At 43.3% G+C, this 23,672-nt stretch overlaps 1 long non-coding RNA gene across 1 annotated transcript; it reads right to left on the bottom strand.

Annotated features, from left to right (window-relative positions):
• Window positions 1-7,922: 7,922 nt before the first annotated feature.
• LOC129699671 (uncharacterized) lies at window positions 7,923-10,800 on the bottom strand. Its single transcript, XR_008723904.1, has 3 exons — window positions 10,554-10,800; window positions 8,996-9,125; window positions 7,923-8,475 (listed from the first exon to the last, which is right to left on the bottom strand). It is a non-coding gene; the product is annotated as an uncharacterized LOC129699671 (long non-coding RNA).
• Between the last annotated feature and the right edge of the window lie 12,872 nt (window positions 10,801-23,672).

The raw sequence follows: 23,672 nt of genomic DNA, 5'->3' as shown, positions 1-23,672 counted from the left end.
TGGGGGTGGCGCATTTTCCATGGGGCCCGCTCTGGGCCCTGTCCTAAAAAAGACTTCCGGAGATGGTGTGCGGGCCCCGAGCTTTCACCAGTCCCATGAAGTTGACACCGACTGGTGGATGCGATGGGGTACTGCCGTCTAGGTTGCGTGGTTCTGCTCGTTCCGGGTCCTGCCCTCATGAGGCCAAATGCTTTGGATTCCTCATCCAGGTCTTTGACTTGCTTGGGCAAGTCCTTGCCAAATAGCAGGATCTGTGGTTCTGAGGCTGGTGTTCTACACAGTCCTGCAAATGTAGGCTTGACGGCAGGTCTTATTGCTTCCTTATGGAGGTTGTTAATCTCATACTGTTTGTTGCACAGTAGAGCCAGAGTATCTTGTTGGTTAGTTGTCATGTCTACCCCGTCCACGGAACGAGCATAGGAGGTGATAGCCGACGTCAAGAGCTTCAATATTTTCTGCAGTTTTAATTCTTGGGTTCTGATACCCTGCCCAATGTACCCCCAGATTTGACTATTGACGGCAGGTACATTGAGCAAAATGCAATTTTCAGGAGGCGTGTAGAGGTCCAACGTATTATTGACTACCTGTTCTTGGAGTGGTTTAAAGGACAGGTAGTCAATGTTGGCCGCCAGTTTAGGCGGGAACGGCCGTCCCGCTCGCGGTGTTGCCACGTAGCGGTTCACCACTCCCAGCAACTCTTCCTGTTCCTGTACCCCAAGCATATCCCCGGTATCTTCAGCCAGTGACCCCTGTTCTTGACCAGCCCAGTTCTGGTCGCCAACGCTCCCCTCTGTTGAGGGAGATGCGATGGCCAGTGCGTGGTAGTGCACTGGAGCGGGAGTGCCTGTGCTCCCTTGGCGAGCTTGCCCCATCTCCTGGAGCAAGTCTCGTTGGAGCATTTGCTCCATGAGCCTTTCCATTCGACTCAAACGGCCACCTTTGCCACTCTCGGGCGGTGAGTCTTCCGCACCGGACTCATCTGAGTATACCGGCTGGTCCGACTTCCGTTTTGCCTTACCTCCAGCCCGCTGCGGTTGTTCAGGCTCTGCTAGCGGCGCTGGGCTCGGCTCGGAATGCTGTCGGTGACTGTGGACCACAGCGTGTGCGGTCCAGGTGCCGCTGGTCACCCCCCACTGATGGAACCCTCCTGTTCCGTCGGAGTCGAACGGGGTACGACCTTTCTTGCTTGTTTTCCCTTGTTCATGATCCTGTGGGTGAACAAACCAGAACAAGGGTTTCGAAAGAACACGTAAGTTACTTACCTGGAGGTCCCGTTTTTAAACTTGTTGCGGGAGCGCCTGTACTCCCGTTCGTCGCTGTTGCACTGCGTGAGACACTATATGTCGTGCCTTTATGCTGGATGGGGTCTTCACGGGAGTCCACATCTGGGAGTCCACATCTCCGAGGATATGACATGGACATCACACGCCTCAGCATTCGTGAGTAAGGCAAGGCAGCGCGTTTACCACCTCAGGCAATTGAGGAAATTCAGAGTGTCTCCGAGGATCCTCCAGTGCTTCTACGCAGCGGCGGTGGAAAGCATCTTGTCTGGGAACATTACCATCTGGTTTGGGAATTGCTCTACCAAAGACAAGAAGGCTCTGCAGAGAGTAGTGCGTTCGGCCGAACGCACTATGGGAACTTCACTTGCCCCCCTGCAGGAACTATACATCAGGAGGTGCAACTCCAGAGCCAACAATATCATGAGAGACCCCTTCCACCCCTGCAACAGACTGTTCCAGCTGCTATAGTCAAACGCCTCCATTGCCATGTGGTGAGAATGGAGAGGTTGAGAAGGAGTTTCTTCCCAGAGGCCATTCGGACTGTAAATGCCTATCTCACCAGGGACTAACTCTACTGAACGTTTTTTCCTTCCATTATTTATTATGTAAAAGAATATGTGTGTTATGATTGTGTTTATAGTTTGTTTGGTTGTTTGGTTGTTTGTCTTTTAGCACAAAAGTCTGCGAGCATTGCCACTTTCATTTCACTGCACATCTCGTATGTGTATGTGACAAATAAACTTGACTTGACTTGACTTGACGTAGTCACTCACGTGACTCTGAAGTAAAATTTACAATTTTTAACCGCAGGAAATGAACTTACAAACCTGTATGTCTTAATAGTGTGGGAGGAAACCAGAGCACCCGGGGAAAACCCACATGGTCACAGGGCGAACGTACAAACTCTGTACAGACAGCACCCTACAGTCGGGATCAAATCCGGGTCTCTGTTGCTGTATGGCGGCAACTCTAACACTGCCACCGTGCCGCCATCACACACAGTAGACCACACTGATTCAGCACACAAGAGTTGCTGCCTTTTAGTTGCTGCTTTGTGCCTTTGAAGTCCGAATTATTTCAAAAAATGGTAAGGGCTTTAACTTGACTGTGAATGTGCGTTGTTCTGGTGGGAGGGCTCTGGATCGATATTGCTGGGGTCATCCTGTCCAGGCAATGTGTCGATGTCCTCTACAGCTGCTCCATCGTTTCGTGACACCGCAAGCCACGTTTGTTCCGTGCGCTCAGTCACTTGGAGCGGTGTCTAATGGAGCCCCAGGCTGCTTCAGGGCCTCCAGCAGCCCACGCCATCGACTCAACCTCTCCAATGCCTCCAACTAAAACATCCCAATAGTCCACCAAAGCATAATCAATCAAATTGTGACCAAAATGCAAAACAATCTCAAGATCTTTATGTTAGAAAACCTCATTGTGACATAATGTCGTGACTGTTGGAATGAAATTTCGTTCAAATCTTGTCTGTTTGAATGACAATAAAAGGCATTCTATTCTATTCTATTCTATATTATATTCTAATTCCTTTCCATTAGAACCTAGTGGAGAAAATTAACTTTATACTGATATTAGTATGTGCATGCCTTCTCTCTAAATCTGGTAACAGAATAAATAATGTTTGAAGTATGAAAAGGGTCTCGACATGAAACATCACCCATTCCTTCTCTCCAGAGATGCTGCCTGCCCTGCTGAGTTACTCCAGCATTTTGTGTCAATCTTCAATGTAAACCAGCATCTACAGTTCCTTCCTAAAACATACTTAACATAGTTTAAACATTTCACAGAGGCCACAATATTGCTCACAAGCAACTCACGGGATACCTTAGATCAAGCTACCTCAGAGTAGGTATGTTGCAAAGCGTACCTGAAGCGTCGCTGAAAATCTGTCCCAGCCCGTGTGCGCGATTTTGGCGCCGTTTAGAGGGGGGCGGGTTTAAAACGCGATTTTCTCTAGGCTGTTCAAATCGAGGATGTTCAGCCTAGTTAATTATTAACGAAAATTCGCTGGCAGATTCCCTCGCTTGAGCTATTATTAGTTTTACGAGCTTTGGCTAAGTGTTATAGTAGTTTAAAAATTAACCTCTAAACCCCCGACCCCTGGCAACCGGCAGGGTCTCATACAGCAAACAACGGGAGGTAGGCTGTTTATTTTTACATTAAAAAGGGCTTCTTAAGATCCCTTTATACAAAGTTTAATGTTGCGAGTGGCTAATTTTGGGCCCATTATATCCCGCAGTATTTTTCTGGGCATTTGAGGGCACAAATCTAGCGGAATGTGAACGTTCTAAACCAGCGCGTTCACAGGAACCCACTAGAAAGCTGATTTAACATGGACTTTAATTTACAGCAATTGAACACTAAATTCCTTCCATTTGGCCTATAAATTAATGTAAATGAGATTTAAAAATCATGTTTTATTGCGAATTATTTGTGAATATTATTTGGACACTTAGGCTATTTAAAAATGTTAATCATTTATTAAGATATGGATAGATGTTTAGATCTAGTAATTGAAGTTTGAAATTAGCTACAATTGGGTAACTAACTAATTATATGCTTTAATTTCAGGTCATCCAAGTAAGATTATTTTATATTTGTTTCAGAATGATTCAATCTATGATAACTGAAAATTTCATTCAGTTCTCTTAATTTTTAAGAAGGTTATGGGCTTTTGACTGTCCACGATCACAGCTTTTTTGTTATGTCCATAGAAAATCAATAGGGAACAAGATGCTAATTTCCGAGTATGAAAATGGCCATAACTTTTTAAATACTTGCGATATGAAAGTGAATTAGGTGTCAAATTAAACTTCTTTTTATGCTTTAACTAATGGGATAAATTGCAGACTTGATTTTTTAAATCTCAAAATGTTGTAACATTGCTACTCAGAGTATACAGTATGTACCTTCATACCTTTACTGAGCTTTTCTGATTGCTAGGATTGCTAACTACTGATCGATAGGGTTATAGAGAGTAAGGGAATTAAGTGATACTTGGAGATGTGCAGTAAAGTGGGTTTCGATGCACCATCAGCTGCGATCCCATAGAGGAACAAGTATGAGGGGCTGAATAACATATTCCTGAGGCTGGTGTCCTTAAATAAAAATGCTCTCCTTGGTGTGAGAGATTTGCAGGCTGCAGGGGGCCACCCTGCTTCACTGAACTGAAACAGCCTGTGACTGGGATTAGATTCATTGTTCCACAGCCATGCTAAGAACAACAGGGCTTGACCAGGATGTTCATTGACAGCCACTGCACTATCCCAAAAGGCTGTATTTGGCCATTCAAATATATGCCTTACAGAACCATAAACAGATGCGCAAATAGGTACATTATACCCATTCACTACAAGTAAATGGTCCATCCACTGCTACTATTTATCCCCTCACTCGACGTTACTGAAAAGTACTATCTGGTCATTAACGTACTTCTTTAGTAATTAACTCCAAGGAGAGGTTGGACAGATTTGGGATTGTTTTCTATGGAATGCCGGAGGCTGAGATAGACCTGATAGAAACATATAAAATGAAGAGAGGCATAGATAGTGTAGACAGAACATTTTTCCCAGAGTGGAAATGTCAAAGACTCGAGGGCATACGTTTAAAGTGAGGGGTAAAGTTTTAAGGAAATGTGCATAGAAACCTTTTTACACAGAAGGTGATGGGAACCTTGAATGGACTAGCAGAGGTGGTGGTGGAGGCAGAAACGATAGTGGGTTCAAGAGGCTCTTAGATAGATGAAGAAAATGGAGGGATATGGGCACAAAATGCTGGAGTAACTCAGCGGGTCAGGCAGAATCTCTGGAGAAATGGAATAGGAGACATTTCGGGTAAAAACCCTCCTGAATAAGTGTCTTGACCCGAAATGTCAACTATTCCTTTTCTCCAGAGATGCTGCCTGACCCTCTGTTACTCCAGCATTTTGTGTCTATCTTTGGAGTAAACCTGCTTCTGCAGTTCCTTCCAACTACATGGAAGCATAGAAACATAGAAAATAGGTGCAGGAGTAGGCCATTCGGCCCTTTGAGCCAGCACCACTATTAATTACGATCATGGCTGATCATCAAAAATTAGTACTCCGTTCTGGCTTTTCCCCATATCCCTTGATTCCCTTAGCCCTAAGAGCTAAATCTAACTCTCTGTTGAAAATATCCAGCGAATTGGCCACCACTGCCTTCTGTGGCAGAATTCCACAGATTCACAACTCTCTGGGTGAAAAGGTTTTTCCTCATTTCAGTTTTAAATGGCCTACTCCTTATTCTTAAACTGTGACCCCTGGTTCTGGACTCCCGGAACATCGGGAATATCCTGCAACTACCCTGCCCAATCCTCTATAAGATATCCTCTCATCCTTCTAAATTCTAGTGAATACAACCCCAGTTGACCCATTCTTTCATCATACGTCAGACCCACCATCCCGGGAGTTAACCTGGTGAACCTACGTTGCACTCCCTCAATAGCAATAATGTCCTTCCTCAAATTAGGAAAGCAAAATTGTACACAATACTCCAGGTGCGGTCTCACCAGGGCCCTGTACAAGTGCAGTAGGACCTCTTTGCTCCTAAACTCAAATGCTCTCAAAATAAGACCAACTGGCTTTCTTCACTGTCTGCTTGACTTCACATGACCCTCCCGTGTTTTGAGAGGTGGGGGACAATCCCTCCCATGATTTGTAATCTGGATTTTGAAATTCGGAGAATAAAAATCAATTTAAATCTCCGCTTTCCATGAGACAGTGGGGATGTCACTGTTAAGTGCTTGTTAAATGTTTCTATTAACATCGTATTAACACAACGTGTCACCAATTGTGTTTTGACCTTCAAGTATTACTGAAGGTATTCACAGAGAATTTCTTAAAGCTATCTGATGCGGGTACAATTACTATTTGAACTAATTGGATGTATAGGTTGATGGAAATGATTTATATGGGTATCACATTTAAATGGGTCAGGTCATTAAGGGCTCCAGTCGAACGGGTTTCTTGGCTGGCTTGCAGGTAAGTCCCTCATTCACGATCACTCACGTCATTTAGTATTTTATTCCCCATCTCTCTCTCTCTCTCCCCACCAAAGTTGGTTCTTCTGTTTGGCTTTATTTGCATTCATCACGTTGTAGCTTTCGAAAGATTCAAGTGGGTATCAGACGCTTTCTAAGAGCTGAACCGTTTGTAGGGCCTTTCATCACCCGGCGCGGCTTATAATCAAACCGCTGAATCGAAGCGATCGAGGTTCCCGATGTTGAAGTCTCCACCGGCCGATTTTAAGCCATGCCGGGCGATGAAAGGTCCCATGAACAAATCCATTAATTTATCTTTCTCTGCTGTGTTACACTGCTAATTTCTCCTGTGCTTTTTTTAGTTTTGTTTATAGTACAGCGTGGAAACAAGCCCTTTGGCCCACAGAGTCCACGTCGACCAACGTTCACCCATTCACTAGTTCCAATCTGCAAACTAGGGACTATTTACCAAAGCCACAAACCTGTTTAACCTACAAACCTGAATGTCTTTGGAATTTGGGAGGAAACCGGAGCTCCCGGAGAAAACCCACGCAGTCACAGGGAGAACCTACAAAATCTATACAGACAGCACCTGCAGTCAGGATCAAACCTGGTTCTACAGCTGAGCCAGCGCCCCATTCCACCCTCCCTTTGTTCTCTATTCCTTGTGAAGGTCTGAAACTTGCAGCCATGGCCCAGTTCCACGATTGTTGATCCTCACAATTGAAGAATTCGTAGGGGTATTATAGTTTACATCTCACTAAGTGTAAGTGCTTTTAACCACTGCTGCACGCCAGCCCTGAGATACGTGGCTGAGCAGTACAGCACAGTGTTCTGGAACAGAGCCCTGTTCATTCTAAAGATAGACACAAAGTGTCTTGTTTAATTTAGTTTAGAGATACGGCATGGACACAGGCCCTTCAGCCCACCAAGTCCACGCGGACCAGCGATCCCCGCACATTAACGATATCCCACACATTCTAGGGTCAATTTACAATTATAACAAGCCAATTAACCCACAAACCTGTACATCCTTGGAGTGTGGGGAAAAAACCGGAGATTCCAGAGAAACCCCACGCAGGTCACAGGGACAATGTACAAACTCCGACAGACACCACCCTGTAGTCAGGATCAAACCCAGGTCATTGGCACTCTAAGGCAGAAACTCTACCGCAAGTGCTGGAGTAACTCAACGGGTCAGGCAGCAACTCTGGTGGAAAATTATAGGTATTTTTTTCTTTTATCCCTAGCATTTGACCAACCATCTGCCTATCAGAGTCCCCCCTTGCCTATGTTTACCTACTTCTTGCCACACTTTGTGTCTTTTTTTGTAAACCAGCATCTGCAGTTCCTTGTTTCTACAGAACGAGATTGGCATGTCAGCTTTAACATATTCATATTTATGTGTTTCCATTGCTTTTAAGTCAGTAAAGTGTATTACAACACAGTACATGGAACAGTATAGAAATAGACCCTTTGCGTCACAATATAATAAATGAAATATATATATATGTATACATATATCACACATATATACATACATACACATAAAAACAGACAAACAAAGAAATAAGAGCAATAATAGTGCAAAAAGGCAAAAACAATGCCCCAAGTCTGTGTAGTTCAGAGCTTATTTAGAGATTAGTGCTTTAATAGTCTGATGGCTGTTGGGAAGAAGCTGTTCCAGAACCTGGACGTTACAGTTTTCAGGCTCCAATATCCTCTTCCCAATGGCAGGAGTGAAATGAAGATGGTGTGGGTCTCTGATGATGCTGGCTGCCTTCTTGAGGCCTTCGATGGTGGGGAGTTTAGTCGTGATGGACTGGGCAGTGTTCACCACCTTTTACAGTCTTCTTCACTCCTGTGCGTTCCAGTTGCCGAACCAAACTGTGATGCAACCAGTCAATATAGCTCTCTTCTGCACACCTGTAGAATTTCAAGGGAGTCCTCTCTGACATACTGAATATGCCTATCCAAGAGTCTCTTAAATGCCACTTTCGCAATCTCCCTCCACCATCATCTCCGACAGCGCGTTCCAAGCACTCAACACCCTCTGTGTAAAATCTTTGCAAGGCTTTTTTCATGATGATACCCTGACTAAGACCCATCCCTCCCCTTTGTCTTTTCCAGTTCAGTACAGAAGACAGCCATCACTATGAATTCCTCAATTGGAAGATAAAGAAACCTATAAAACAGAATAAACAAAGTACTACTCTGTAAAGTCACAAAACAATTTTCCCCTGCCCAACCCAGAAAATAAATTCCTGTTATGAAAATGTACAACGTTTCACATGGGGCACTCAGTAATAACTCACAATCTTAGGCCAAGATCAAATATTTACAGCCAGCACAGGAAAGAAAAATGTTCGTCTGTCATCAGAATGTGCTATCATGAATCTGACCTTCTCATGAACCATCTGTACCTTTTACTTCTGTTGCCAACTTACAAAGGAAGAAGAAAGTATTTTACAGATCATCACACCAGCAAATGTAGCTCTCAACTTTCACTATTTTGATCTTGATGGGTTTTAGGTTTTTATAAATTACCTCCCTCCAAGTTCCCATTTCTTTCCCAAAATGTGTAGCTTCCATTCAAACCTTCCTGTATTCTTTTGTGTGCTTGCTTTTGTTCAAATTCAACGAACTAATAGATTGACAAGACAATAACATCTTAAAGGAGACAAAGCTTTACAATGTTTCCTCACCTCCCCTCCCCCCTTGCATATTGTGCTCCATCCAAAAAGTTGCTCTTGAATGTAGGCACGACAACGCTGGAGGAGCAGCAACATATCCCTTTGTTTTTGCATCGTGTTTCTCCCCGGACTAGTTCTCAGGCTGAAATAAGATAGGAACATGTTAGAACAAAACCAGAAAGCTATTAATAAAAAAATCTTTCCCATACTCGCATTAAAGTTCACATTGCAACCAGTGTGTGTGTGTGTGCGTGTGTGTGTGTGTGTGTGTGTGTGTGTGTGTGTGCGTGTGTTTGTGTGTGTAAGTTCTGAATAGAGACCATATAAGGAATGCTAAATGACCCTTAATTCAGGGGTCAAGCCTTCATTTCACTGTTAAAACCCTTTGACCCTCATTATAACCACAAAAAAAATCCCTGTTATTTGAGACAATTCAGTGGGGTTTCAGAAAAACATCTACTCTGAATGTTCCTCAATGCTTGCAGGCTAACACTAGAGGAAAAGAGCAATATGTTTTCAATATGTTTTTTTTGGACGTGCAAATCAAGTCCAAGGATAGACATTCTGCTTTTTGAATGGGACGTACCAACATTTCTTAAAAAATATAGCATGTGCTTTAATCATCTGTCTCTTCAATTTTCTTATTTCCCAAAACATGAAGGCATTGGTTATCAGCTTCAAAGAATCAGAATTCAATCCATCATTTCTGCCTAATTTTGAGGTTTATCATCAGGTGGACACTTCTTTGAGTGAGCCCACATACTGAACGTATAAGGGAATTACGAATGAGTCATTAACAGAAAGCTGGCAGCAAGGTGGGAATCAGTTAGTTATTGCATAATAATGTGAGCTAAGGAAATCAATGCAATATTTTGCAGAATTATATTACTTTAAAAATGTTGTGTTTCACTCATTCCGTGTGCATTTTGGGGTCGCACATAATTTTTCTCTGGTTTTGTACTGAACACTAGACAGTGGTTGATTTACCTTCCCCGTGTGGTTTCAGCTTATGATTTGTCCTTTACCATTTGACAAAACAAGAGTAAGAACCAGCATCTACCACTGTGTGGCACAGTTCTTTGGTAAATCAGCTGACTAGTGTCTGATTTTGTTAAAATCGCCTTTTCTTATAAACAACACAAGAGTGTTAATGGCAAGATAGGCACAAGTGCTAAGCTGTCCTTTGGTTAAATCGAGGATCTCTTTTGGAGATTTAGAAGAATTTTAAAATGACTGGCATAGCTGAATAAGTTCAACCACATAATGTTTCAATCTGTGAAAAATGTTCTGTCTATGAAGATCACCCTTTCTTAAAAATAATGCAAGAGTTTTAATGGTAAACTGTCCTTTGGTTAGATCAATTATTTCAATTGGAGATTTAGGGGATTTTAAAATGACCACCATGTATAAATAAGATGTACCACATTATTTTGCAGTCATCTCCCAAACCTTTAGTTTTTACATTCCCCTTCAGTCATTATCTCCAATACCCCAATACTCTCTCATACAATTGTATATATTTTCTTCAACATCATTTGTCAATTGTCATAATTGACTATTCACTACTTACTTGCTGTCAGAGTTTCATAGACTTTTCACTATTTCTTGCTCTCTTGTTCTAAACCAGGAACTACAACGTGAGCCACAACAACAACTGCTTCAACGCGACTGGTGCAGACCAGCAGCATCGGCATTTATTTTAAGGTGAAATGACACAAAGTGCTGAAGTAACTCAGCAGAGTGAATCAATCTGAAGAAGGATCCCCGGCATCACATATCCATGTTCTCCACAGATGCTGCCTGACCTGCTGAGTTACTCCAGCAGGTCATTTACAGAGAAGAACAAAACTGGCAGCTGTTAATGTTATCTACATTAAGTGTTGGTGGCTAAAGACAAATATTTCTCTCTTATAAAAGATCAACACAAAGTTCCTTAGTAACCCAGAAGGTCAGGCAGTATCTCTGGAGAAAAAGGAGGGGTGATGTTTCAGGTCAGAATCCATGAAGAAGGGACCCGACCTGAAATGTCACCCGTCTTTTTTCTCCAGAGGTGCTGCCTGACGACTGAAGTAGTTTGTGTCTATCTTTGGTATAGACCAGTATCTGTCGTTCTTTGTTTCTACATTTCTCCGTTACATGTGTGGGAAGGAGCTGCAGATGTTGGCTTAAAGCAAAGATAGACACAAAAAGATGGAGTAACTCCACGAGTCAGGCAGCTTCTCTGGAGAAAAGGAATTGGTGACATTTCGGGTAGAGACCCTTCTTCAGACTGAGAGTTGGGGAAATGAAAACAAAAAATATAGACCGTGATATAGAGAGATATAGAACAAATGAATGAAAACATGCAAAAAGTAATGATGATGAAGGAAAGGTGGAACCCACAATGGTCCATTGTTGGCTGTGGGCTAGATGATAATGAGTTTTACAGACAGTGCAACTCAACAGGACGACTGTGAAACTAGTACGTTTAGTACACTAGCACTCTTTTACATGATCGCCTGATCGCCTGGCCCATTTTATGCTAAATGGGTAGTGTACTGTTATATTTAGTGGAGTTGTAGCTTCACAAATCCAGCAAACTGGCTCTTAGTCTCTCAGGTGCTGTCTTTGTGGAGTTTGCATTTTCTCCCTATGATGAGCAGGTTTCACTCATCAGCACGGTTTTCTCCCAAATCTTAAAAGAAAGCAAGTGAGCCACAGTAAGTTCTCCCAGTGTGTGGGCGACTGGTAACATTAATTGATTGATTGAAAGATGTGGCATGGAAAACGGCCCAAAGCCCACTGAGTCTACGATGACCATCGATCGATCACCTGTTCGCATTAATTCTATGTTATTCCACTTTCTTATCCACTTCACTGAGTCACGGAGCTCAAATAAATTACAAACCCGTCTTGATGATGTGGGACAAAACCGGGTCACCGGGAGGAACGTGCAAACTACAAGCAGACAGCACCCGAGGTTGGGATCAAACCCAAGTCTCTGGCACTGCGAGGCACTAGCTCTACCACCTGTGCCTCTGAGCTGCCTCTAAAATCTGAAAGGAGTTGATGAGCTGGAAATAGTGCTGGGGTAAATGGGTGTTTGATGCTCAGTGTGCGCTTGGTGGGCTGAAGAGCTTGTTTCCGTGCAGTGTAACTCTATGACACAGGCTAAGTCTTCGTGATTCGTTTTCCTGCTTTGGCAAAGTCTTTTCTGATATTTATTCTTAAAGTTGATTTTTTTTCTCTTTTGAGTTCACAAATGCAAAGAATACCATTGTATGCAACAACAAAACCATCCCTACCCATAACCAGCAGTTTGAAATTCCATAGGTATTTAGCAATGACATAAAGAAATGGAAGTTGGGACCAGGGTTATTTTTTTTAAGCAGTCACAAACAAAAATCTCCATGCAAGTCACTTTTGGAGCTTATCCTTGCTTGGATTATCATGGCAGTCTCTAATGTCTTTGTGAAACACACTTGCAGTGAAAATAGGCAGCTCGGGAATTGTATGTGTGCGGGAGAGAGAGAGAAAGGGAGAGAGAAAGAGAAAAAGAGAGAGAGAGTGAGAGAGAGAAAGGGGGAGAGGGAGTGAAAGAGAGAGGCCAAAGTAAGGGAACATTTCTTCAGAAACCACCAGTTCTTTTGTCAAAGCAGTGAAGTAGCAGTGAAAGTTTTTTAATTAGTGGTACAAGAATGGACTCTGGTTTTTTTCTCGCTCTGTGAAGCAACCTGAACTTGTACAACTGTAGCTAATTTGGCTGCAAGCAAAAGTGTAGGTTCACATCAGTACTGCCAAAAGTAGCCCCTGCCCTCCATCGCCTGAATCCATGTGGGATCTCCTCCCATGGAGCATTCCTGCTAACCAATGCGCATTTTAAACCCACTTAGCATTGGGACAATACTTCATCTTTTGTCCTGGGAGGGGGAGGCGGGTCTCCAGTGGTGGGAATTGATTCTGTCGCACAGCATGCTTTCAGAAAAGCTAAACTTTTACTGCTTGTATAATAATCAATCTGCAAACGCGTCGATCACTTGAGAAGAAAAAGGAGGATGAAAGCAAGAGAATGATGGGACATGCTGGGTTTTTTTCTGGGGAAGGGAGTGGTTTTCCATTTTGCACAATATCAAACAAGTTCGCGCTGTGCTTCACGTTTTAAGATTAAGCTTATGCCTAGTGTCTGAAATTTGTCAAATTCAAAATCAGGTTCAGAAACCCCACCCTATTTCAAAAGGTGATTACAGACAAGCCTCCAGAGAGTATTTCAATGTGGGACTGCACAGTGAAAGAAAGCCCTCCTGCTCTGCTGCCGACTGGCCTGCAATACTGCTGCACGGATGTCATGTTTAGCAATAACTATAGGAAAACATGAAGAAATCTGCCTCTTGGATTTGTCCTGCAGTTCAGTTTGATTATGCTTGATGTTAACGTGAAGGGGACAAAGTTTAAAGGAGATGTGTGAGGCATGTTTTTTTTACACAGAGAATGGAAGCTGCCAGAGGTGGCGGTGAAGGCAGATATGATAGTGGCATTTGAGAGGCTTTAGGATGAGCACATGGATATGCAAGGAGTGGAAGAATATGGATTATGTGCAGGCGGATAAGAGTTGGTCTGGCATTATGTTCGACACAGACATTGTGGTATCCTGCCCCACTCGCATGACAGATTATAAAGTTATACAGCACAGAAATAGGCCCCTCAACCCAAATCATCTATGCCATCCAATATGTACACCTGAGCCAGTCATATTAGCTTGTGTTTTGCCCACATCCCTCAGAATCTTTTCTATCTGCCTAACTACCTGAATCTTGTTTAAACATTGTTATAGTACCCACCTCTACCACTGCCTTTGGCAGCTTGTTCCATAGCCTTACTGTATGAAAAACATGCTCGTCATATCATATCATGAGAGACTCCTTCCACCCCTGCAACGGACTGTTCCAGCTGCTACGGTCAGGCAAACGCCTCCGTTGCCATACGGTGAGAACGGAGAGGTTGAGAAGGAGTTTCTTCCCAGAGGCAATTCGGACTGTAAACGCCTATCTCACCAGGGACTAACTCTACAGAACGTTTTTCCTTCTATTATTTATTATGTAAAAGAATATGTGTGTTATGATTGTGTTTATAATTTGTTTGGTTGTTTTGTTGTTTGTCTTTTGCACAAAAAATCCGCGAGCATTGCCACTTTCATTTCACTGCACATCTCGTATGTGTATGTGACAAATAAACTTGACTTGTGATATTCTTTCCCCTCTTGCCTTATGTGTGCCCTTTTGTTTTAGACTTCCCCACGCTGGGGGAATAGATAATGAGCATTCATCATAAATATGTTCCTCGTGATTTTATGTGCCTCTACAAGGTCACCCCATAATCTCCTTCACATTGGAAAAGAACTCCAGGCGAAGGAGATATACCCATCGCCAACAGCAGGCCTGGTTTGCAGTCCAGAGACGTGGGAGTGAGATGGAGGGGCGGCAAGCAGACCGGCTTCTGGAGAGAGGGAACTGCCTTGACGGTGGAGTGGGCCGCTGGAGGTCCTGCAACAGCCTGGGGCTTGGCTGGACCAGGCGCCGCTCCAAGAGGCCGAGCGTGTGGACCGGACTAAAACAAGTCACTGACTATGACAGCAAATATTGCTCACCTCTCCAGCTGAAGGCAGCCATTAGGTGGCTGGTTTCCAGATTCTGGATCTCCTGTGGAGAGACTGGGACTTTTAGTAGCGTGGGGTTTTGAAGGCACCGCTCAATGCTGCCAGCCTGCTCCAACATTTATCACTTCCAGTTTGAATTAATCAATTTGTCACTCACATCAATGGTTTCAGATTATGTTAGTTCAAATTTCGCAGGAAAACAAGGACTTTTAATGCAGAAAGACTTTCTGTATTTATTGAGTGGATTCAAATGGGAAGTTTGGATAAGCATGCGGATATGCACAGATTGGAGGGATAGGGATTGCATGCAGGCAAATAACTGTTGGCCTCAGCAGTGTTCGGCACAGACATTGTGGGTCGAAGACCCAGCTATGGTGCTGTACTGTTCTATGTTCTGTAAGATTAAATATGTGGGCAAATCAGAATGCACCAATAATGTGGTAGTAGGATAATAAACATATGGTATTTGTTTTTATTAAGTATTAGTTTCTGATTGTCAGAAGTACCAAGATACAGTGAAAACTGTTTTGTATGCTATCCAGGTAAATCATACCAAACATGACTTTGAGGTAATAGGTAAAGAGAAAGGAAACAGAGTGAAGAATATCGTGTTGCAGCCACAGATTAAGTTCAGAAAAGTGCAAGGCCGCAACAAGATAGATTGGAAGATTGGGATATCATTCTCTATGTTATATGCTCTAAGTAATGGTCTACCAACTGACTGCTGACCGCCTTGGCTGAAATGTATTGTGTTTTTGTTCCATGCTGCAGTGTTATAGTTGTCATTGATCAGAAGGTGCCTGTTCCTCTCTGTTTGTAATCCACTCTGCATTACCGCATAATGCTGTGTGCAGCACAACACAGTGATGTGGCATGTCGACTATGGGAACTGCTGTACAGGTGAGAACACCACTGAGTATAACACTGTGAATGTATAGACACAAACAATGAACAAAGAGTATTTGCAAGGTTTTATTTCGTATATATTTTTTAATTTTGATCAAAGTTTATTTTTTCCATTAAAAAAATGTTGCAAACCAGACCTAATGGACCTCTGGCATCCTCGTATTCCCCTGAAAGGTGGGAATAGTCTGATGTTGATGTACTTGGCACCAACATGACGTTATGATACCTGGAAAGCAAGCTGCATGTTGGGAGTTTGCACATTCTCCCTGTGACCACGTGCTCCAGTTTCCTTCCATATCCCAATGACGTGCAGCATTGTATGTTAATTGAGCTTTGTGAATTGCCCCAAGCATGTAGGAAGTGGATAGTAATATGGGATAACGATCTAACGTGGACTCGGTGGGAAAAGTGCCTGTTTCCATGCTGTATTTCTAAAACATGATGGCAGCCCTGCATGCCTTGGATATACAGTAGGCCAACCTTGTGGTAGAAGTGTTGTTTTACTTGTTGGTCTCTTTGTCTGATTAGCTCTACAGATCAGCCGACCATGGCTTGCTTGACCAGGCCATAGATTGCAGACCCCATGCTGCACCCTTAGAAAACCTGCAATGATTGAGATGCATAATGGTTAAAGCCGGTGGTGATGTTGGCAGTCCTTGCCATGGAGCCATAGAGTGATATGGAAACCGACCCTTCGGCCCGTCTTGCCAACACCGGCCAACATGTCCCAGCTACACTAGTCCTACCTGCCCGCGTTTGCCCATATTCCTTTTAGTTTGGTTGTGTTTAGCTTAGAGAAATAGTGTGGAGTCTGCACCGCACCAACCAGCGATTACCCCATACATTAGTACTATCATATACACCGGGAACAATTTACAGAAGCCAATTAACTTACAAACCTGCGTCTTTGGAATGTGGGAGGAAACCGGTGCACAAGGAGAAAACCAACGCAGTCGCAGTAAAAACGTACAAACTCTGCACCATTGTGCTGCTGTGAAACACAATGAAATGCAGATGCAGGTTAACAAAAATAGACACAAAGTGCTAGACTATCCCAGTAGGTCAAGCAGCATCCCTGGAGAACAAGGATAGGTGACATTTCAGCTTGGGGTACTTCTTTGGACTGAAGAAGGGACCCGACTTGAAATGTCACCTAACATGTTCTGCAGAGATGATGCCTGACCCAATTAAATGCCTGTGGACTGAGCGACCTCTCAACGAGTGGCTCCTCACCCACTTTCCTCCAACAGACACATTAACTTCTGTAACCTAATTGTTCAGCCTGATGCTATTGCTCTTCTTCCTCCAAGTGTATAAAATCATGAGAGGAATAGATCGGATAGACGCACAGTCTCTTGCCCAGAGTAGGGGAATCAGGAACCTGAGGGGCAGCAGTAGAGTTGCTGCCTTACAGCACCAGAGACCCGAGTTTGATCCTTCCTATGGGTGATATCTGCATGGAATTTGTACGTTCTCCCTGTGGCCATGTAGGGTTTCTCTGGGTGCTTTGGTTTTCTCCCACACTCCAAAGACGTACAGATTTGTAGGTTAATTGACTTCTGTAAATTATAAATTGTCCTTTTTTGCAGTAGCGTGCTGTACGGGGTGATCGCTGGTCAGCATGGACTCGGTGGGCCAAAGGGGCTGTTTCCACGCTGTGTCTCCAAGTCTAAAGTCTAAATGCATGCTGTCATCGTATCAGAAAACCAGACATTATTTGACCTTCAGATCATGAAATACATATGGATAAGGAAGGTTATTTACCCCCATCTCAGCATCCACAACACAAAGAAGCTGGTCTCCCATTATGGCATCCAGCTGTTTCTGAAATTATTTCAGGCTTGTTCCCCCTGTCACTGCCCCGGGGCTGCAGGTCATGGCATTTTCTGGGAATAATTGTGGTAATGACTAAATTTTCCCCTCTCCCAGTGGAAACACTCTATCTAACACATACGGACCATCTTGGTGCAGTGGACAGTTGTTTTCTTTCACACACAAAGAAAGGAATTAATCGCATACTTTTCTGTGAACAACTGGCAATTGAAACAAAAGTCCAAACATTTTTCTTCAGCAGGAGCGAGCAAAAGTTGTAACTATAGCAACTTGCGCTTGGCGGCTACCCTACTACAGAAAAAGTGTTATACTGGCAGCGCAACACTAATAAATAAGTTTATTGTAAATAGTGATTAAAATGCAATAGAAGCTGTACACCCCTATTTAGATGAGGAGTGCACAGCTAAAAAATCCTACCAACAACTAGAGAGCAGTCCTGACCTACTATTTAACTCATTGGAGACCCTCGTTCAATATTTGGTCGGACTTTATTGGACTTTATCTTGCACTAAATGTATTTACATTATTTCCTTTGTCATGTATACAGTATGTATACTGTGGATGGCTTGATTTTAATCATGTATTGTCTTTCCGCTGACTGGTTAGCACACAACTAAACCTTTTTGCAGTGCACATGATAACAAACTAAACTAAACTAAGCTAAACTAAAACACAACGTTATGGTCTTCAGTCAATTGATTAGTGCTCAGTGTAACAAAAGTGGAATATAATGTCCGCACGTGGGACGTTTTATGAATATGTTTTCCATTTAGAAATTCTACCCACCCCAATTATTTTGATTACATTGCCTTCCACGGAATCCAGGAAACTACTGTCACATAGTTTCATAATGTGCAGCATCGCTTTGCTCTCTGCCTTAAATCACCCGCTAGAACAAGAGCAGTTCAGCAATGTTACAGAGAGAAAGTTCAGTCACATACGCCACAGCTCGTGTCAGAGGTCACAATGCGGTTTGCTGTTCCAGAACACTTTCTAAATGAGAACCAGCTTTGGGGACAGGACTGCAGGAGAATCCAATCAGGTACCTCTCAGCTCGCATCAAAGGCCATTATGTAATTTCCTGTGTCGGAACACTTTCTAAATGAGAACCAGGTTGGGAACACTCCAGCAAAGAGAAAAAAAAAAGCCTAATCAGGTCCAGCTGAGCTTCCTGTAAAAAGCCTACATTTAGATGAAGGGTGTGGAGCTCCATGCACACTCAAACACACAGTCATGGTTTAGTTTAATGTGCAGGAAGGAACTGCATATGCCGGGTTAAACTGGAGATAGACACAAAGAGCTGGAGTAACTCAACGGGACTGGCAGCATCTCTGGAGAGAAAGAATGAGTGATGTTTCAGGTCAAGAAATTGCGTTGAGAAGGTGACGTTTCGGGTCTGAAGACGGGTCTCGACCCGAAACGTCACTCATTCCTTCTCCCCAGAGATGCTGCCTGTCCTGCTGAGTTACTCCAGGTTTTTGTGTCTATCATCTTGAATCTTGATGGTGTCTGTCGTGGTGCAATATTCACCACAATCCATCTAAGGAATGAAACTTGAACAAATCCTGCCTCCTTTCTGAACATTTGGAAGTAGAGTATCACAAAGAGAATTCCCAGCCTACTTTTTCTGTCCATCTAACATGCTTTAGGTTCTTTTGAAAAGAATGGCTTCCGTTGGGCGTGGACACTTTCCAATCCCGGGCTACCATTTAACAGCTGGACTTTCTGGGAACTACGCCCCAACTCCGATCTCGTAGAACATGGAGCAGTACAACACAGGAACAGGAATTTGGCCCACAATATCCATGGCGAACACAATGCAGAGTCTAACTCTCATCTGCCTGCACATAATCCAGATCACTCTATTCCCTGGATTTCCATATGTCTATCCAAAAGTCTCTTAAATGCCACTATTGTATCTGCCTCCACCACCAACCCCTGGCAGAGCATTCCAGGCACTCATCATCCTCTGTGTAAAAGACTTGCTCTGCGCATCTCCTTTAAAATGTTGCCTCTCTTACCCTAAAGCCGTGCCCTCCAATATTTCATATTTCCATTCTGGGAAAAAGGATGAAATCCTTGCAAACAATCAGTAAAAAGGTCAGAAAACCCCAGCACCACCCAAACTGGCAGCAGTGCCAATTCTCAGGGACTTCCACCCATCTTCTTTTGGATTTACCAACTCATTACCAAGACATGCCAACTCAAACTTCCATTCAAATTTGGTAATTTCCATTCTAGTTTGGTAATATTCATGAGGAAACATCAAACAGCGCCAGAGTTCCGGATTCGATCCCGACCTTGGGTGCTGTCTGTGTGGAGTTTGCACGTTCTCCCTGGGAATTTGCGGGTTTCGTCCAGGTGCTCCAGTTGCCTCCCACATCCCAAAGGCATGCAAATTTGTAGGTTAATTGGCCTCTTTGTAAAATTACCCCTAATATTTAGGAGGTGGATGAGAAAGAGGGATAACACGGAATAAGTATGAATGGGTGATCAATGGGTCGACATAGAGTCGACGGGCCTGTTCCATGTTGTATCTCTCTAAATACCCTGAATACTCTGACCTCTTAATTCAATCCTGCTTCACTCCATATTTGCCAAAATGTGCTTCCCAAAACTGTTTGGGTGTGGGAAACCTGTTTGACTTTTATTTAGGGGACAAAAAAAACTGCATATGCTGGAATCTTGAGGTACTCAGCGGGTCAGGCAGCATCTGTGGAGGGAACAGACAACTGACTTCTATTTTGTCAAGGTATATTCATACAAATCTAGCACCCTTACAACCACCATCATGATTCAAGACATTAGCTAAATTGAAGCGGCTGCACTTCCTGAGGGTCCTCAGGAAGCACAACCTAGACTCTAACCTGCTGCTGACCTTCTACCGCTCGTCCATCGAGAGCCTGCTGACATACTGCATTACAGCATGGTATGGCAGCTGCACCATGGCAGACAGGGAGAGGCTTCAGAGGGTAACCAGGACAGCGCAGAGGATCATTGGTTGCCCTCTCCCCTCCCTGATGGACATCTACACCTCCCGCTGCCTTAGCAGGGCAAAGAAGATCACCAAAGACAGCTCCCATCCTGCGTTTGGACTGTTCGACCTGCTGCCCTCTGGAAGGCGCTATAGGTGCATCAAATCCAGGACAAACAGACTCAGGAATAGCTGCTTCCCGAGAATTATATCTACCATGAATTCAAATCCACACATTCACTGACTACACCGCCCAACACGGACTTCCATCTGTATATATGTATATATGTATGTAGCGCCGTAGAATTTGTGCACCTATTCCCCCCCCCATCTCCCTTCTGTTTTGTTTTCTGTTTCTTGTTTTTTGTGTAAAATTGTATGTATGCACTGAGTACGAGCAGCTTTCAGTTTCACTGTACATGTATAGTGACAATAAATGGCATATCTATATCAAAGTATGAAATGTAGCTTCCCACAGTCAGTCTGAAGAATGGTCTTGACCCGAAACGTTGCTCATTCCTTCTCTTCAGAGATGCTGCCTGTCCTGCTGAGTTACTCCAGCACTTTGTGTCCATCTTCCCACAGTCATACAGTGTTTGCAGAGCCATATCCAAGTTAGAGTGGTCTGAAGAAGGGTCTTGACACGAAACGTCACCCATTCCTTCTCTCCAGCATGTTGTGTCTATCTTCAGTGATGGTATTGTCTTAGCTCAAACATAGTATTCACAGTCAACATAACACTGCAGAATCCACTGGACCCTGTGAAATGTTACTTAGCTTTCACTTGCTAACTAATTGGGATTCCAGCTTCTCTTCTTAAATCGTAGTTAAGTACAGCATGTGAACTAAGTTTACTCATCTAACATGCCTTGTGATGCCAAATATCTAGGTTCTCCTTGCTATTGTTACAGAACATTGGGTGACAAGTGCCTGCACCAAAGTGTTTTGGGTTACAGAAGAAATCTGATGGTGAATCAAAACCACCCCATCACATTGCCTAATTTTGAATGATGACTTTCACACTCAAAGGCACTAATGCATCTTTCAGATGTGAACATACATGCTGATTTTTTCGTCCTTTGTAATAGCACCTGCAACATATTTCTGTTTCATCATGTGTGTTCTTCTGTGCCCTTAATCATGTATAGTCTTTCTGCAGACTGGACAGCACATAATAAAAAAGGCTATTCAGTGTACCCCGGTACATGTGGCAATAAACTAAACTGTTTAACTTCTGCACAACAGAAAACACCAGACAAATTTTTAAGCTATAACATCTTAAACCCAATAAATAAACACAGCAATGATGGTCTCAACTCGAAACGTCACCCATTCCTTCTCTCCAGAGATTCTGCCTGTCCCGCTGAGTTAAACCAGCATCTGCAGCTCCTTCCTACAACAATTACTTTGTTGTGTAGGGGGGAACTGCAGATGCTGGTTTAAACCAAACAGACACAAAAAGCTGGAATAACTCAGCGGGTCAGGCAGCATCTCTGGAGAAATGGTATAAACGTGACATTTTGGGTTGAAACCCGTCTTCTTGTACAGACCTTTCAATGGGGTAAAATGCCCCAAAGTGCTTCAGAGTAGCACTAGGAAATATTAAGGCAGATGGTCAGAACGTGGCTAAACAAACTGCAACATAAAGGAGACAGAACTAGGCAGGTTAAACTGTTTAAGGAGCAATTCTAGAGCTGAAGGCAATGCAGCCTGAGGTAGTGTTCGGGGGAGATTAAGAATGTATAATTGGCCAGGATTAGAGAAGGGTAGACATCCAGGAGATTTACAGTGCTGAGAGAACAGACTGGGATGTGGAGGCTGAGACCAAGAAGGAGTTTGAAAAAAAGAAGTGAATTTTGAATTTGAGATTTGGATTGAATGGAGGCAAATCTTGTACCATCAGACTATTCCCATCTATTGTCAGACTACTGAATGGTCCTTCCATAAGCTGGGGTGCAGTGCCAATATTCTAATCTATCGCATTGCGGACGTTACTCTGCCTAAAGATACAATGCTCAGTTGGTACTATTCTTGCATCTGAACGAGAGTTCAAGGTCTCACTTGTGACCGGTATAAAGTACAGAGACACAAAGTGCTGGAGTAACTCAGCGGGATCTCCAGAGGATATGGATAGATGACGTTTCAGATTGTGACCATTCTTCAGACCGATTGCAGTGGGGGCAAGGGGGGGGGGGTAGGGGGGGAGGAAGGGGGGGTAGAAAAGTAGAAGAGAAGTGGAGGCAGGGCAATGCTTGGCAAGTGATAAGGAGATATAGACGAGTGGGGTTTTGAAGCAGAGGCTGATGTTGAGGGAGTGTGGCACCTTCAGAGATGTTGTGCTGTGATATCAAACTGAGGGACCATCTGCAAAGAGGTGGATCTAACTGTGCTTTAACTCTCAACATAAAAGCAGAGCAGTGAAGTTATCCAATGTAACGTGATCAATATTTATCATTCAATCAAATTATATAATCATATAACCATATAACAATTACAGCACGGAAACAGGCCATCTCGGCCCTACAAGTCCTTGCCAAACAACTTTTTTTTCCCTTAGTCCCACCTGCCTGTACTCATACCATAACCCTCCATTCCCTTCTCATCCATATGCCTATCCAATTTATTTTTAAATGATACCAACGAACCTGCCTCCACCACTTCCACTGGAAGCTCATTCCACATCGCTACCACTCTCTGAGTAAAGAAGTTCCCCCTCATGTTACCCCTAAACTTCTGTCCCTTAATTCTGAAGTCAATTTATACAAATTATACAAATTATACGAGAATAAACCATCTGAAAATACCACACAGTTATTTGTGGGTGCTTACTGCAGATAAATTATTATATTCCCACATTAGACACATTTATAAAATATTTAGTGTAGAAACAAGGAACTACACATGTTAGTTTATACCAAAGATAGACACAAGGTGCTGGTGTAACTCAACAGGTCAGGCAGCATATATAGAGAAAAAGGATGGATCAAAGGATGAGAAAAAGGATGGAAAAAGATGACCCATCCAAACATACCTTTAGAAAGGAGACGGGGGGGGAATTTATTCAGTAGACGGTGGTGAATCTGTGGAATTCATTGCCACAGATGGCTGTGTAGGCCAAGTTAGTGGATATTTGTAAGGCGAAGATTGGCAGATTCTTGAATAGTACGGGCATCAGGGGTTATGTGGCAAAGGCAGGAGAATGGGGTTGAATGAGAAAGATTGATCAGCCATGATTGAATAATGTAGACAAGCCAATTAGCCAATTTCCACTCCTAAAACTTATGAACTTATGAACTTATCATTTTTCTCCAGAGAAACCACTGGAGCCACTGAGTTACTCCAGC

Source organism: Leucoraja erinacea, chromosome 8 (genome assembly GCF_028641065.1).
Source record: "Leucoraja erinacea ecotype New England chromosome 8, Leri_hhj_1, whole genome shotgun sequence".
Lineage (NCBI taxonomy): Eukaryota > Metazoa > Chordata > Chondrichthyes > Rajiformes > Rajidae > Leucoraja > Leucoraja erinaceus.
This window is presented reverse-complemented; position numbering and strand designations above follow the sequence as displayed.